A 15974-nucleotide genomic window follows, 5' to 3' on the forward strand; every position below is an offset into this window, starting at 1 on the left:
TTTTCGTTTTTAGTTTACGGCAACACACTTACTCACGCCGTTTACAGTACTTACTTTCAGGAAATAACCGGGCGAAATTGAAAAATAATCTCAGAATAATTTCATGGTAGTTAGTGTTTGTTGTCCTTTTGCGAGTCATCTTTTCAAGCAACTGACGTTACTACTGTTTTTACGACCTTCGAGCACAACGGCTGATGATTGGGCAGATTGCCACGTACTGATGAATGACTCAAACTAAATATACAAACAGGGATATAATTTCACATTATTCTTACTTTATTTTAATAATATTATGGTTTACATTGTTACAAGTTTTAAATTGTAAAAGATCGTACATATTTTTATATTGAATTGGATTTGCGACAGTTTTTTACAGTTTACGGAATTTTAAAATATCATAATTAAGCACATGGCGCTATGCCGTGGTCAACTGATGGTAGTGCACCAACGCCACTTTTCTTTTCGTAGCTCAAGTGGATGCAGTTTACAAGATTCGCCAGCATGTGTCAATAAACGATCAAACAAAGCAAAGACAAGTTGGATGAAGACCAAAAAGTGGTCCAAGAGAATAACAAGTAAGCATACCACAAAACTATTAATGTGTCATGAATCAAGTGATTGTTCAATTTGAGTTAAGAACCACATCACGACATTAGCATTATACACTTACATCATACAAAGAACTTTGAGAAGTCGTAAAATTTTCCATCCAAGAGGTTAAAAAATGTCTCACAGCTTCGTGTGTTTCCTTACTTGGATTGTCATTTCAACAGAACACACGTTTTCATTATCTTTGCCAACAGTAGGCGTCGGGATACTTCCGGATGACAAAGTGATAACTACCTCTAACTTGAACTCGATTCCATGACTAATGATGACTGTGTTTGGGGTCCACAAAAGGTGAACGGTTTAAGGGGAGCCAAACCACTATTATTGGTCTCGTGAAAGGCATCTACTCACAATTATGTGTAGAATGTTTAGTTGGGCTGCCTTTGACGAATTTAGCAATATATAATGATCCTTCAATGGTAGAAACATCACGACATCAACTTGTATCCAGTGTCATTTTAGTAAACGAAACTAACGGAATAACTCAAATTAAAATTGAAAAAAACAATTTCGTTAACAAAATACAATACCACGAAAAAGCTTTGAAAAACATTTTCCGTTCATAAAACAAATGATAATCATAGCTAAAATTGTCATTAGGTTTCGTTGTTGCAAAGTAATTGAATGCACGAGACTTTGGCGGTTGATTTTTCAATGTATTTATTTCGAAATTACAGTACAGTACTGTATGGCCGCTCGGCGGAAAAGGAGAAGTTCAGTCATCTGGGAGTTGTAGTCCTCTTAAACGAGTGTCGCACTAAACTAGCGTCATCAAACAGCAGCCAACAACAACTGAAAATAGCCACCTGATGACGTTAGTCCGAAGAGACAAGTTTAGGGGTTTTTTTCCGGATGACTCCCCTGCTTTTGTCATTTGAGTAAGGCCGAAATGCCACGCAAGGTCAACGTGCTCTCATTTTGCACCGTGTCTTGTACAAAATGTTTTAAAACAAAATTTTGTTGAATTTTTACTTAACAATGTCGTATTTAAGTTTCTGGTGCGGCAGTAATGCTCACCTGTGCTTCGGCGGTATAGCACACACTGTGTGGTTCGTATACAGTACTGTACAGTTGTTGTGTTCGTGACAGTTTGATAGCTGACCACTACAGGGTGCCATTGCAACATAAAAGTAAGCTATTAAAGGGGACCGGGGATTTCTACTTTTCTTCCCTCTCTCACCTTCACACCCTTTTATGTTTCCCACAGTGACACATTGACGACATGTCTGCTTTGCTTTAATCGCACCACGTCCCTCCTCATCCTGGTCGGACCCTTTTGATGCCCAAAGCCCTCCAGGCCGCTTGTGATTCAGCAGCACTCCAGCGGCCACTCCGGCCTGCTCACTGGGGTCCTGCTTGTCCCTCTCAAGGAAAACACCAGCCATCTGGTCTCGCATGGGGTAAGAGGTCAACTCTCAGGCTGGTAATGAGGATGGTGTTGCCAGGGGGATGAAGGAGGGGTGGTGTGCGCGCGTACATGTGTGAGGCCAATGGCGGGGTCTGTCTGCTTCCTGAGTGAGCATTAAACATTAACGAGTCTGGCGGACGGTGTGCGGAGGACATGTTCGACAAGCGGAAAGAGCCAAGGATCCTGTCCCTAATATCTAAAATGGTGCAAACCTAATTTCGATAAAGTTGGGACGTTGCCATAAAACTCAAAGTTAATAATTATTTGCAAAAAAACAAAACAAAACCCATTATTGTTGATCAGTTTGAAAATGAAATATCTGTACAGTAGTCTCACGTTGTTAGTGGTGACATCACTGTGTAGCGCTAACACATGGGCTGCAAACAGAACGTCTCTGGCAGGATTACGGCTCCTTGAGTCCACAAAAACGGTATCTGTGTTGTCTACACTTCCAATGCCTATAAATAAACTACAGAGATCGCGATTGTGTGACCTCAGAGGGCCACAACGCAATCGCAAAACAAACGCCCAGTGGGCCTCCTGCACTGTGGAAAGCTAACTCGAGTTAATTAACGGCACCCAAAGTTTATTGTCTTGTTTGCATTTGTATCCGACTCACTGACTGAGTTCTTTCTTTTTGAATTCTAGAACAAACTAACTCACCAATCAACAGAATTTATTTTAGAAATTCAATCAGCTACTCTTTCGTTGATCTCTCCAAGTGTGGTTTTCTCTGCGTGTGTATCTGATGGGTATACCCCCCCCCCCACACACGTATATTTCCATGTGTGCACGTGTGCAGGAAGTGGTTGCCGTCGAGGCTTTTGCATGACCTCCCCCCCACTGTGTGTGTCGATGAAGAGAGTCTCTGTCGAAGCTATCAAAGCCAATGTCATCGCTCTTTTCTTTGTCTTTCTTTGCAGATCTTTTTCTCCCCCGCAGGACCATAGGGGTGAAGGTGGAGGAGTGCGTTGTTGTTGCTCTACAGCCGTTTTGGCGGGTAAGCTACAAAAGTTGAGTCTCAAGATGCAAGGCGGCGTTGAAACGCACTCGGGAGTAGCATATGGAAATAAAATGCGAATATAAAAAGTCTACGCACGCCAGTTCAATGTTTTGGGGATGCTTTTCTTCATCTAGAACTGGGTGCTTATTCAAGATGGAGCGGATCACGAATGAAATATGAACGAAACACAATAGTAGTCACCCCTGCAAAAAAAAAAGAAATAGTGAGAAGACTATTAGCACATCTTAAGTTTATATGGGATGAACTTGAAATGGTACCAGGGGTGTGCTGAGTTGAATGTGATTGGTTCATTATGGACACATCGCAGTTGCAAGAGGGGGTGCACACTTAGCAACCACATTCTCTCCCTTGTTTATTTTTACTTGCCCTCTTGATCCCCCCCCCCCCCCCCCCAATTAAGTTGTACAGGTTATAGGTCACATTAGCGGCGGGGGAAGGCTTCAAATGATTGATCTTCGTCTCATTTTCCACCAAAACATGGCATTTCAACAGGGGTGTGCAGACCTTTTAGATCTATTGTGAAGTCCCCCCGAGTCCCACACACACTCCTCTCGATATTGTTTCATGGGGTGACTCGATGGACCCCTTGGTTCCTCCGCTTGTGACGTTACCATGGCAATAAGGGGTCGGTCGCCCTTTGCACTTTCAACTCTGGCCTTTGCTCCTAATCAGGCTGAGGGGGCACCTTGTATTAGCGCTACCCACAAAAACAAAAAATAGGACCTCTGACACAATCAAGGAAAAGAAAGGATACCTTGCCGGAACATTGTGGTGGGGGCCGGGGGGGGGCACATGTCAGAGTCGGCTGGAGTGCCAATTGAAGGGTTGTACGGTGAAAAATGATATTTCAGACTTGGCAGGGAAGTTGAGTTCAGGGAGACAGTATTTGAAATTCGGCACTCACTGAATAAATGGTCTCATTTTATTTTTAATAATTGGACATCAAAATATTTGGGGGGAAAAAATAAAACTAGCAAACTACTCAACTAGCAAAACAAGGAAATTAGCTACAAATTCTTTTCAAAGTAATATAAAACAATACATTGTTGACTTCTGGATTTTTGTTCTTTTTGTGTGTGTGTGTGTGATAAATGTTCTGAATGCAGTGTGGCTGCTGAGCTCCCAGCCTTCTCGCATTGTCACTCTCCTCTGGGGGCTCTGAGTGTGTTCGCTAGCTAACATCATTGCCATGGAGACCCCACAAACTATGACCCCTGCCCCCCTCCCAATCCTCACTGCCTTTGCATGTTCACCTTGCAGCCCCCCCCCCCCCCCCCCCCTCATACACACACCTCTGGGCTCTGTCTTTTTGTCTGCTGACAAAGCTTGACAAACAGCATGTGACTGGCAGGGCTTAGCGCCACTTGTCCATTCACGTCCGCATGCACACGGAAAACTAAGCCGCCATATTGATTTTTATTGATGAACCCAGAGAAGGAAACAAGGAAAGTCAGCGGGAATCGTCTCAGTGGGAGTCCAAAAAAAACATGACATGCCTTTTTCATTTGATTGTTTTTGCTATTGATCAACACTGTCCGATTCTGGACCAGACCAAATAATGATTTGGGATTCCAGAAATGCAGTCTCTAACAAAGTGCAATAACCAAAATATTTATTGACAGAAATGCGCCCCGACAACGTAAGAAACAAAAATCGCTGGTCACAAGGAGCCAGAAGAAACAATGCATCAACAAAAGTGCTTGCACGAGGTAAGGTACTCGGAAAACACCAAAAATAAACAAACTAAATGTCAAGAAGCTAATCACATGAAGCCAAAGCTCAAAAGCAATCATGAAAAATACTTACAAACTAGAATCTATGAATAACGAGAGGTCTAGAAAACAACACTTGAAGCACTCCCGCGAACAAGGTCAATAATCCGACCGGGGACGAGGCAACTTGGCAGTCCTTAAATACATGGCAGACTTGACTGGTAAATGCGGAACAGGTGAGCCTGCTGGAGCGAAACACCCTCCACTCTAGTTGGGGCTGAAAACAAAACAAACATGACAAGCAAAATCCCTCTTCACAGTTGTGTGCCCCAGGAAAGTGGTGACTTTTGCCATGCATTACGTCGCAAATTTGGCAAATAAAACATGACTTGAAATGTTTTGATTAATTTCATGTATTTTAGATGATCACATGTACTTAATAAATTACTTAAAAATGACTTCGATTGACTTGTTAAATTTATCTGCCATCTTTTTAAAGCGGAAAAGGTTACAAATGCCAATTCAGTAAATGTTATTTTGTTATGAAAGAAAATATACAGTAAATATAAAATATTAAATTTCATCCTTGGCAATGTGATTGCATTTCTTCCTCAATTGCAGTACAGTTTTTGTTTTACTTCGCAAACATTTTTGGGGTGTACAAATTTGACACTTCTGAATGAATTTAGGAGTCAGCGTAAACGAGAATAAAATTAAAGTTGATAAAATTAAAGTTGATTTGGTTTTACCAAATGAAGCAAAGTCACTTCAACACCAAATTTTTAATGGTTTTTTTTTTTGTTTGTTTTTTTGGGACACTTAACAGATTCATCGCGCTTGCATTCATTTCAATGGGGAGAGACAATTTAAGAAGCACCTATTTATTTTATTTTTTCAAATGGACCTGACGTGACCCCGCAGTCCACCTATTGGTGTCCAGTGACGCTAGCACACGTCACGTCTGAGCACCCGAAACATTTTGGCAGCATAATAGTACCCACAAGTAAATGCATCTGGACTTGACTTGATAGATGAAAGTGGCTCGCCCGCTAATGAAGCCACATGCGTATTAATTAATCACCTTAACCTGGGCCTGCTGGAGCCCACCCTCCACTCTGCGCCCTAAATCACACAAAGTTGCTTCAAGGATTCATTCAAGATAAACGGCAGGGAACAGCGCGCGAGCTCGTGTGTGTTTAAGGCAAACACGGCATGCGAGAGCGGGAGGGGTGAAAATGATTAACCCCGTAAGACATTGGCCTAATTAAATCTGCTTAAGTGAGGCGAGCAACCTTGAAAGGCGCCAGGCGGTCAGCTGAACTCATGTAAAATGGATGTCGGCGTACACCGCCGACACGTGTAATCTTTCGTCAGTGGGCGGGCTCGCCGCTAATAGGCTAGCCGCGCTTTCGCCCAGGGTCAAACCTGCGTCGCTGCCGCGCGGCTATTTGCGCAAGCGGCGGCCGCTTTTGAATACATTTACGCGGGCATTAGCATGTAGCTGCTATTAACCCTTTCGTTTCGTATTCACCCTGTAACCTGATAACATGATAAACTGTCCACTGGAGTAACCGTTGTCCCTTAAAGGGTTAATTGTGTGCCGACAGGATTTAGCAGGTGGCAAAACTGCATTCGTGCACTGCTTTTGTCAATGTGCAAATTTTCAGGGACTGTAATTAGTAGAGAAGTGTGTGTTTTGGGTGTTTCCTTGATTTGGTTAAAAAAATATATATATACAGTATATATATATATATATATATATATATATATATAGATCTTTTTAATATATGTTTGTGCTAAATTGTACCCAAAATTGGTCTGGAACATGATCTCGGGCTGTTTACTGTACTGCATTTTTCAGTCACCAATACAAAAAGGAGACTAAGGTTTCCTTTAAAAAAAAAAAAGGAGAGGTTAAGATGTTTATCTTTGCTGTCATGTGTCAGCCATCTCGTTACCTCTGCGTCCCGCATCCTAGACGCATAATTTTCCCGCGGTACGCACAGTTCCAAATAATGTGCGTTTTTGGGACGCAAGGAAATTTCTCAGTCAAAAAAAAAAAAGTCCCTGGCACTTGCAGGGCTCAAACTATAAAATTATCACTGTGTGCTTCACATTTATTTGAAAAATTGTTTCACTGATCATTACAGCAGTGACTGCCAGTACAAAAGTGAGTATTTTGAGCATAAATGGTGTGAAGCGGTTGCACAATGCAGCCTTGTCAGCAGGCGACATTAGCCCGGTTTGTGGCAGAATGCGTAACTGGCAATTTCCTCCCAAATCTGGTGCGAACACACAAATCACTTCTTTCACGCCGCACTCCCTAATCAGGCCAACACGTCATTCAGCGCGCCTCGAGTGTCTGTAATCAAGGCTCAAAATGGCTGCTTTGCTTGATTCCTTGCCATCACCCGAGGAAATCAAGTGGCTTCTTTCACACCTGCTGCTGCGCCGCGTGTCAGGGATTCCGAGGCCCGTTTCTCCTCCCGACGCATTCCTGCGGTTTCGCACCACACTTTGGAAAATACGCCCCCCCACCCCCCCCCCCCCCACCCTTCTCCCCTGCACTTCTCCCTCCCCCTCCACATCCCCCTTGCAACCACCCGTCTTCACTCTCCAGCCTGCGGTGCGCAATAAAAATATGAGAGTTTGACGACTGGCAGGGATTTTGGCAAGCTCCCGTGAACATAGACTATGTCTGTTTGGGAAACACGTGTGCCAAACATGCTTCGAAGCAGAGCCCCCAATCCCTTGCTCAACTTTTTTCTTTTTCATGTTGGGGGCATGGGAAGATTGACATCACTTTCCAAGTATTTTCCACACTATAAGGCGCACCTAAAAGCATTCGATTTTCTCAAAAGCCGACAATGCGCCTTGTAATCCAATGCACCTTCTATATGGATCAATATTCTGATTTCTTGGGCGTAGTACCGTATTGGCCCGAATATAAGACGGCCCTGATTATAAGACGACCCCCTCTCTTTTTCAAGACTCAAGTTTGAAAAAAGACTTTTTGAACACCAAATGAATTTTCATACAGAAAATAATTACAGTGCATCTGAAACAAATGATTCTAACAATATATTTGAGAGAAAAAGCATGTTATTTTGCCTCATTCAAATCTTAATATCTGAACATTTAAATATGTAAACTAAAGTGCAATCACATTCGTCAAAGAATGGCTTCTGGTTTTTGAAATGTAAATGACATCATAACTTCTCCTCAGCTGCCGGTTAACCTGGCCGATCTTCCACCCACTTTTCTCCAGATTGTCGCTACGTTTCTCCATTTTCTGTTATCTCTTCTATTATTTTCTTCTCTTTTCTTTATTACCGCTATGTTTTATTTTTCTTGTTAGTGGTACCGCTAGTTTTATTTTTATTCTTCGTGGCAGGGGTTCACTTTGGCCTGGGGAGTCAAGTTCAGCATTCGCTTCAATGATATCTGGCGCCATCGAGCGTCGTGAATGGGTATAATGTCTAGACCCCGAATATAAGACGACCCCCACTAAGACCCCCGTCTTATTTCAATGGAAAAAACACCGTCTTATATTCGGGCCAATACGGTATTTTAAATGTTCTGTAAAGCGCTTTGTTGCAGCTGCAGCGGTTGTGAAAGCGCTATATAAATAACACTGTATTGTATCGTATTGTATTCCCTTCCGCCTAGCTCCATCTAGTGGATGCATAGCGTGACTGCAGCCACTATAGTAGCTTCTATTCTATGTGCCTTATGATGTGGTGCGCCCTATTGATGAAAACATTTTTAAAATAGGCCAAGCACCTTATAGTGCAGAAAATACAGCAGATGGTGTGGTGTCACTGAAATCAACGATAAATCATCCTAAACTTGTTCTACCATTGTTAGGTTTCTAAACTTTTCTAACTCCTTAGTCCATGTCTGATTGTTCAAGCCATCAGGAAGACATTTTGATGGATTCGTGTCCATTTTGGTTTGGACACGACCACCTCTGAACTTGGGGTTTACTCGTTTCTGGAGGATGGAAGACCACTGCTTTGCTTCTCAACCAAAGTAGAGGTCCTTTGCAGTGATCGGTGCCATGGGAAACCCCCCCCCATCAAAGTGTGTCTTTCTACCTCTCCGGAACCACACAGAGACGAGCTCCATACTCCATGTCTCCTGAAGAGGGCATTGCCTGTCAGGCATTACCTCTCAACTGCGGGTCTGCCTTGTTCCAGCGGCTCGTCAACCAAGACACGGGATGGCGCAGTGGCGATTGTCAATGGTTGTTGGGGTCACCCCCTCTGGGCGTTTTGCCAGGTGATCCATCTGGTGGCTGCGTGGCGTCGCCTCTCAGGAACCGCGACCATTAACGCTGTATTCTGTTTCCTGAGTCAAACTTGTTCACAGTCTGCAGACTACAGCTCGACTGGCCAAGTTCCATTTTTCTGACAGGTACAAAATATATTTAGCCAGTTCTCTGGAGTTCCTCAGCTAGACACGGCATCATGACATTTAAATTGTTGTTTTTGACCCCGAGTACGAGTCAGCAGGCAAGCTGGCGGACGGCAGGTTGACTTTGGGATTGGCTACGAATCCAAACAGTGTCTGAGTGATGCGGTTCCCCGATTGGGCCGTTATTGAGGCACAACGTGTTTTATTGCCTGTTAGGAAGGGAAGCAAAAATGGAGAGGCTGTGTGTGTGTACCTTAATCCTCTCCCCACTCCCCAGCCCCAAAACAGTGGGGTTTGGTCCCCCTAAGCCAGAGGCAACTTCTCCTTCACTTGCCGGTTGTTGGGGGTGCACGCCCGAGGTCAGAGGTGCTCATCTGGATAGTTTGAGCTATTTGGGAACGCCCCCGCCCCCCTGACCCCTTTCACACTGATCAAGGTCGTGCTGTCCAAAACCTGTGAACCCCAATTCCTGCCCGGGCCTCATCTGGCTGTCAGCGTTTTAGCCGAGATGAATCATTCCTAAAGGGAAAAGCTGGAATGGTTTCAAGTCTTCCTTTCGTTGAAGGAAAGTTCAAGTTAATCATTTTGGATGCCTTTATGCAAGTAACCCGCATTAAAAAAAGACAAACACGCAGGGAAGCAGGGATTCCGAAAATGCTGCATGCACTGGATGTGGAATTTATGGTGAGCGCCCCCCACGGGGTGCATGAAATTTCAAGTAGAAAGACGCCTGCTTTTCTCTACTTACTTAAAAAGTTTTCAAATGAACGGCAGAAAAACAAAAATAATTTCTATTCTGGATTGGACAAAGGAACGATGCATGAAACCCACGAGCGGGCATTGTTTGAGATTCCCAAGCAGCTAATTATCGAGGTTAGCCTTCCCTAAAAAGACGACATTCGGTTAACGAAAAAAGAAATTTCAGCTGGGATATGTTTTTTCCTTTTTTTTTTTTTTTTGGTACTTTATTGGACGGTTAACATTATTTCGGAAGCTTCGATTTATTATCGGAAGAATAACTTTTAACACCACCGGTTACATCAGTGCTTTGCTTTTGTGCGGGAAAGCCCATTTGGTATGGGTGCCATTTACACGGAGCAGACATGTGGGAAAACTCCACCTTTAGTAGGCCGTGTGAAAAAGAAAAGCGCCGAGAGCAAATACCTGCGCTGACGTCGTTTGTTCCCGTGGCCGATTGAACTCTTGGCGTCCAATTGACTTTTATGTACTCCCGCTGCGTTCGGAACGTGGCCTTTATGGAGTGCGTTGTTATTAAAGAACGCACAATGGCTTCAAATCGGCACTGCTGAAGTTGTCCTCTCGCGAAGCCTTAATGGGATGCAGATTGCAGCCGCGGGTGGGCTGACTCTTGCGCGACTGAAAATATGGAAAGTTGCAATGTATCGTTTTTCACATTTTGTTCGAATTCGTTTCAACGTTGCATAACTGGAAATACTGGGGGAAAAAAATGTTACATTTTGTCACATACATTCCATATACAATCGGAAAAATCGGTTTATCGTATCACCAGTGTGATTAATGGTAACTTTTTAGCTTATTTGAATACTTTTGAAGATTTTTGTACACTCAAAAGTTTTGAAGGTTTGAAGACTTTGGGATTGTTCCCCCAAATGCTCCGCGGGACGTGATGGGATGTGGCATTTCAAAAGATCGGTGGGGGCGGACCAGGGAGCCTTTAAACCTTCACCTCTGGCCTCTTGCTCTCCACAAAGCAAAGGGAGGGGGGCTTGGGTGGGAATTGGGAGGTTGGATCGCAAACCTCACCTCATGGCAAAACTCGCAAAATTGGACTGGGGGGGTGGACACAGTTTCATGGAAGAGCACTTGAAGGCATCACATGGAGAAAATGATTGAGTGCAAAAGGTGATCAAGTAGAAAGAGAGAAGGACTGGGGGATGGGTGGGGGGCGGGGGGGTCAGATGGTGTGGCTGGCAGCCTTCCTGTTTGATTAGCCATTAACCCATGGTGCTGGTGGGAGTCGCAGTCAGAGCGTCACTTCCTTTGATTACACCACAAAGGGGGCTGCTGGGAAAAAAAAAACAACCCCCCCCCCGCCTTATCCCCCCAGCAATGGCCAACACGCGGCGCTTCGGGGGGCTGATTCGGCTTGTTGCTCTTTACCCCCCCTCGCCCGCTGCAATCAAACGGAGGACAAAACACACACAAAGTTTCCCGCTCTGACATTACAGGAGTGTAACACGCATGCCAGGCCACTAGGTGGCCACACTGAGCATTAGACGGGACGTGTACACATCACCGTTTTGAACGAACTGTTCAAAAAGTAGATCGTTTTTATGTTACACTTTATGTAAAAAGTAGATGAATTATCGTTGCGCCTTTGTAGTAAAGACAACTTGGCGTCTGATTTCTTCAGGCTTGTCCGTGGAAAAATTGTTTTAGCCATGTCAGAATTGCCCACGGTGTTTTGGGGACGGATCGCATGCTAGGAAAGGAACGTTAGCATGTGGCGCGCGTGGTTGATCAGTGCACAGCTTTGTCCGACTGTCCCCGGCTTCTCTCTCTTTTTCCTTTTTTTTATGGCGTCCCGCCGTCTCCACCGTTTTACAGTCTGCTTGCACTCTTAATGTGGAGGCCCATCAAACGTGCTTCCTCCCACCTCCTCCTCCCACTTCCCTTTGCAGTTAACGTCTGTGTCTCGCCAATTACTTTTGTCACTGACAGCGGCCTCTCGTCGCTTCCTGTTTTCAACATTTGCGAGACAACCTTTTTTTTCTGCACTCCGACCAAGTGTCCTTCAAACAACAACTCCTTGCCTGACTCGCCGTTTTGTCCAACTGCGACCAATTTTGAAGCATATACCTGAAGCTGTTTGACGGCCGCGAGCCGCAAAACTCCAATTAACTGCAAAGGTGTTTGAATATTTCATCCTCGAAGCCGGTTTCATTTAGCAGCATCAAATTGTTTTGCATGTCAGTCATGAGTAGACTCCTCAAAATAGTTACAAAGTTGCCGTGCCTGAAAACACTTGAATTTGCCAATTCTGGTTTGAAGTGGTGCTTCAAAGAGTATTTCGGCCATTCATGCAAATTTGAAAATGTTACCCCCCTGAAGTCAGCTCCATGTAAAATTTGGTCGGCATGACCAGACCCACTAAAGACACAGGAAGTCTGGCATTTGGCTTTTGAAGCAGGCTATTTTGGACTTTTTCCAGATGTCCTTTAAAGACAAAATTGTCTTCAAAAGTTGTGTTCGTTTGCGATTAAATTGGAACCAATGATGGTAAAAATGACATCCTGGCAAAGTGATGACTCACTATTCAGTCAGGGTTTCGTTATAGACGACTGCCGACAAATTTGGTAGACAAAATTTGTGGGACGGGTTTGCTTTGAAGGCCCTCTGGGAATGGTTAAAGTGACCACAAAATGCTTCAAACTTATGGCAGACTAAATCTATTTTTGGGGGGCATGGCTTTTGGAGACTTTTTTTGTGAGTCTTATGGTCTGCCAAATTGTATGCTGTTGAGGTGAAATGGTTTGGTGGACGGAATTTTCAAAGACAAGAAAAATCTACCGGGCCTTTTAAAATAGCCAAATGGCTTCTTGAGACTTTTTTTTTCCGGGTCTGCTCATAATAGACATATCTCCCAAATTCCATATTGCCGCTTGAATCTGGCTTTGGGGACTGAATTTTCCCAAACTCATTTCTTTGGCAGAAGAATAACGGCAAGCCAGAGCCAGAGAACTGCCCTGCCTCCCAACCACTCCGCTCCCTAAACCAAAACAAAACACAAGCCCCTCCCAGTCGCTGGACAAAAGATGCTACAAGTCAAGCGTAAATGCACGGCGATGCGGCAGTGGGGAGACGGGACAGCCCAAAAAAAACTACGGGTGGGTTGGAGAAAAAATAGTAAGGGGCCGCGGCGGTGGCATGAAGCGCCAGCTGTTATGTTGAAGCGTAGCCAACTAACTCCTCCACCCCAAGGCTGCCATCTTGGGCCGGATTACATGCTACGCTATCAAAAAAAAAAGTCAGCGAATTTCCTCCATTGAATTCTCGACACTTCAGACTTGTTATGTTGTCATCTCCAAGTTGTACTCCACTGCGATAAGCGCAAGCGTAGCATGATGCTGCAAAATATCGTGGAGCACTACGTCATTGCGCAGACGTCCTTGATTTATAGTGTTTACGCGCACGTGTCGGTAGCTTTCTGTCAAACTGTCCAAACAGTGCTAACAGCCCCGCAGTGTGGGTGGTTCACGATTTTCAAAGTGTGGGCAATGAATGAACGCCAATGCTTACAAACAAGGCTAACAATAACTCTTAGGTTGAAGTGATTGCTGCAATATTTCTTCTTACAAATTCCAGGCCCTCGTTTTGTGTGTGTGTGTGTTTCACTATTTGGCGATTTATGAGATACATACACGAGCAGCTGTCACCGTGCCGTTTTAATTGTTCTCTACGCAGGCGGCAAAAGATAAGACGACGACGAGCTAATTGAAATGTTATCCCGATCTGATCTGCCATGATTACTTAAGCAGTACATTTTTAATGCATTGTCAGTGAGGCAATTACATGCCGCCTGTGCGTGCGTGTGTGTGTGTGTGTGTGTGTGTGTGTGTGTGTGTGTGTGTGTGAGTGTGAGTGCGCGAAGGCGACTGGAGAAAAGGGGGGCGGGGGGATTATCAGACAATGCAATGAGAATATAGTCAGCTCGGGGTCAAAGCACTTGTCGGCATATTAGCAACATGCTTCTGATTAATGACAGCTGTGTCGCAATGGCGACCATACACTCGCCCCGTACAGGTAGATTGGTTGAATACAGACGGGCAGGAAATGACAAATGAGTTGAAGTGATCACTGATGCACGGGCAAAGTGACTTTTCTCAAATGAATAAATTGACACAGAAGACGAGACTGAAAGATGAAGGACACGGACGGAATATTCGTTCACCGGCAATCGTGACGCAGGTGGAGATGAGGAGGCAGGAAGTGAAGCTTCCGCCACAAAAGGAAATGACAACTCCTACAAAATAAAAGCAAACGTGAAAGACGGCGCGAAGGCCCGACATGTCGCTTGGCTTTTCCTGAGGAAACAAAGTCGAGGTCGTCCATTTGAACATTTTTGCGGTCTGATGATGACACAAGGGCAACACGCACGAACGCGTGCCTGTCTGTTTCTTCCATTACGCTCGCTTTCCTTCTTTTTTTTTTTCTTCTGCTTGATGAGAACATGCAGCGATTCTCAGGCCTTAGCCTCCCACGACACTCATAAAAAGGATACTCAATGTGTGTGTGTGTGTCTGTGTGTGTGCGTGCTCATGAGTCCTTCTTGGTGCAGGCCCTGTTTGAAGTAACGTTTTGTGTTCAAACAACTTAGAGAGCGTAAAATACAAATCAGAAAAAAAAGAAACAACTCAATGCCCGATCCTGTCCCTGGCTTGGAATCCTAATTTAAAATCCTAACTTTGTTTGGAACACCAGCTTGGCAGCTCAAGTGGGTCGAATATGAATCCTTATCTCTGGTTTGATACCCTTATTTTAAACCCTACTTCTGGTTTGAAAGCCTATTGGAATGCCAAACCCTGGCTGGATTCATAATCGGAGATCCTGACCTAGACTTGAAACCCGACTTCACGATCCTCACTGAACTAAAATCTCGCGAGATCTATTGAGTTGACATGCGCTGACGCTACTACCTGTCCTTCCTATGACACAGTGAAACCAAGTGTACTGGGAGGGGAGTTTCTTCACGCTTTTCTACAGAAGCCACAGGGGCTCACGCTTTCTGGGTTTTTTTTTTTTTTTTTTTTGAACAAGCTTTGCCACCGAGGAAAGTTTTTTTTTCTTTGGTGGGGAAATTGAAGAAAGAGGTGCGGGGGTTGCATTTGCATTTGAAACAGTGATCCCCCCCCCGGCCCCCCAGCCCAGCACCCATCCATGCATGCATGGCCCTGGGCTAATACAGTGCATTAGCATCACACGAATGACTTGACCTTTGACCTCAAGGACTCTGTAGAGAAATTAATGGAGCAAAAAAAAAACCCAAAACATTTTTGTGGAAAACAAAAACAATTTCATATCATTTTCAGTCCAAATTTGAGTTTTATTCTGGGAAACTTCAAACCCCAACGCAACACCCTAACCCAGGCATGACACCTTAATCTGAATTTCTTTTCTGAAACGATCATTTGAAAGCCTCAACCTTATTTGAAACCCAAACTCAGTCTAGAAAGGCAAACCCGTGTAAGATTAAATGGAATGAAAATGTACTTGTCACTATCCATTCAAAAGCATGAACAGTATCTCCATATTTTTAGATATTTTTTTTAAACCCTTTCAGGGACAGCGGTCACTACAGTGGACAGTTTATGAGTTTACAGGTTATCATTATTTGTGCATGAAAGGGTTACTCTGAAAACATGAGATTTAAAAAAAACTAATAAATAAAGAATAATAATAATCAAACATCCTGATCTTTTCCCTCCCAACCGATAATCCATTTGAGCCTTTGGAGGATCCAAGATACAGAAGCCAGCTGTGGTCCATTTAAGGACAGATTTTTAAGCGCCCCTATCCAAAAACCGCAGCAGTTTGGACTTTCCCCGACGTAACACTCGATGCTCCCCCGATGGCCGCGCTCGCATCCGCATTCGTGGGGCTCGTCCCATGCGAAACAAAGAGCGCTTCATCTCCCCCCGGGAGTTGACGCTCGCTCATTTCTCTTTGGTCCGCCTCGACGTTTCTCTTTCATGGCGGGCCGAGCGTCGGCGATGGCCGCCCGGATCCAGATGTGGACGGGCTCTGGTGTGCTTTTCACTTCCTG

General features: G+C 44.4%; 1 long non-coding RNA gene across 1 annotated transcript; it reads left to right on the plus strand.

Moving 5' to 3' along the window:
• The first annotated feature begins 1475 nt into the window (after positions 1-1475).
• On the plus strand, positions 1476-4969 carry LOC147191128 (uncharacterized). The gene is made up of 4 exons (XR_015103845.1): positions 1476-1739; positions 1817-2009; positions 2941-3017; positions 4664-4969. It is a non-coding gene; the product is annotated as an uncharacterized LOC147191128 (long non-coding RNA).
• The last annotated feature ends 11005 nt before the right edge of the window (positions 4970-15974 follow it).

This window comes from Hippocampus guttulatus, chromosome 18 (genome assembly GCF_054856545.1).
Source record: "Hippocampus guttulatus isolate MCC_2025c chromosome 18, RoL_Hgut_1.0, whole genome shotgun sequence".
Lineage (NCBI taxonomy): Eukaryota > Metazoa > Chordata > Actinopteri > Syngnathiformes > Syngnathidae > Hippocampus > Hippocampus guttulatus.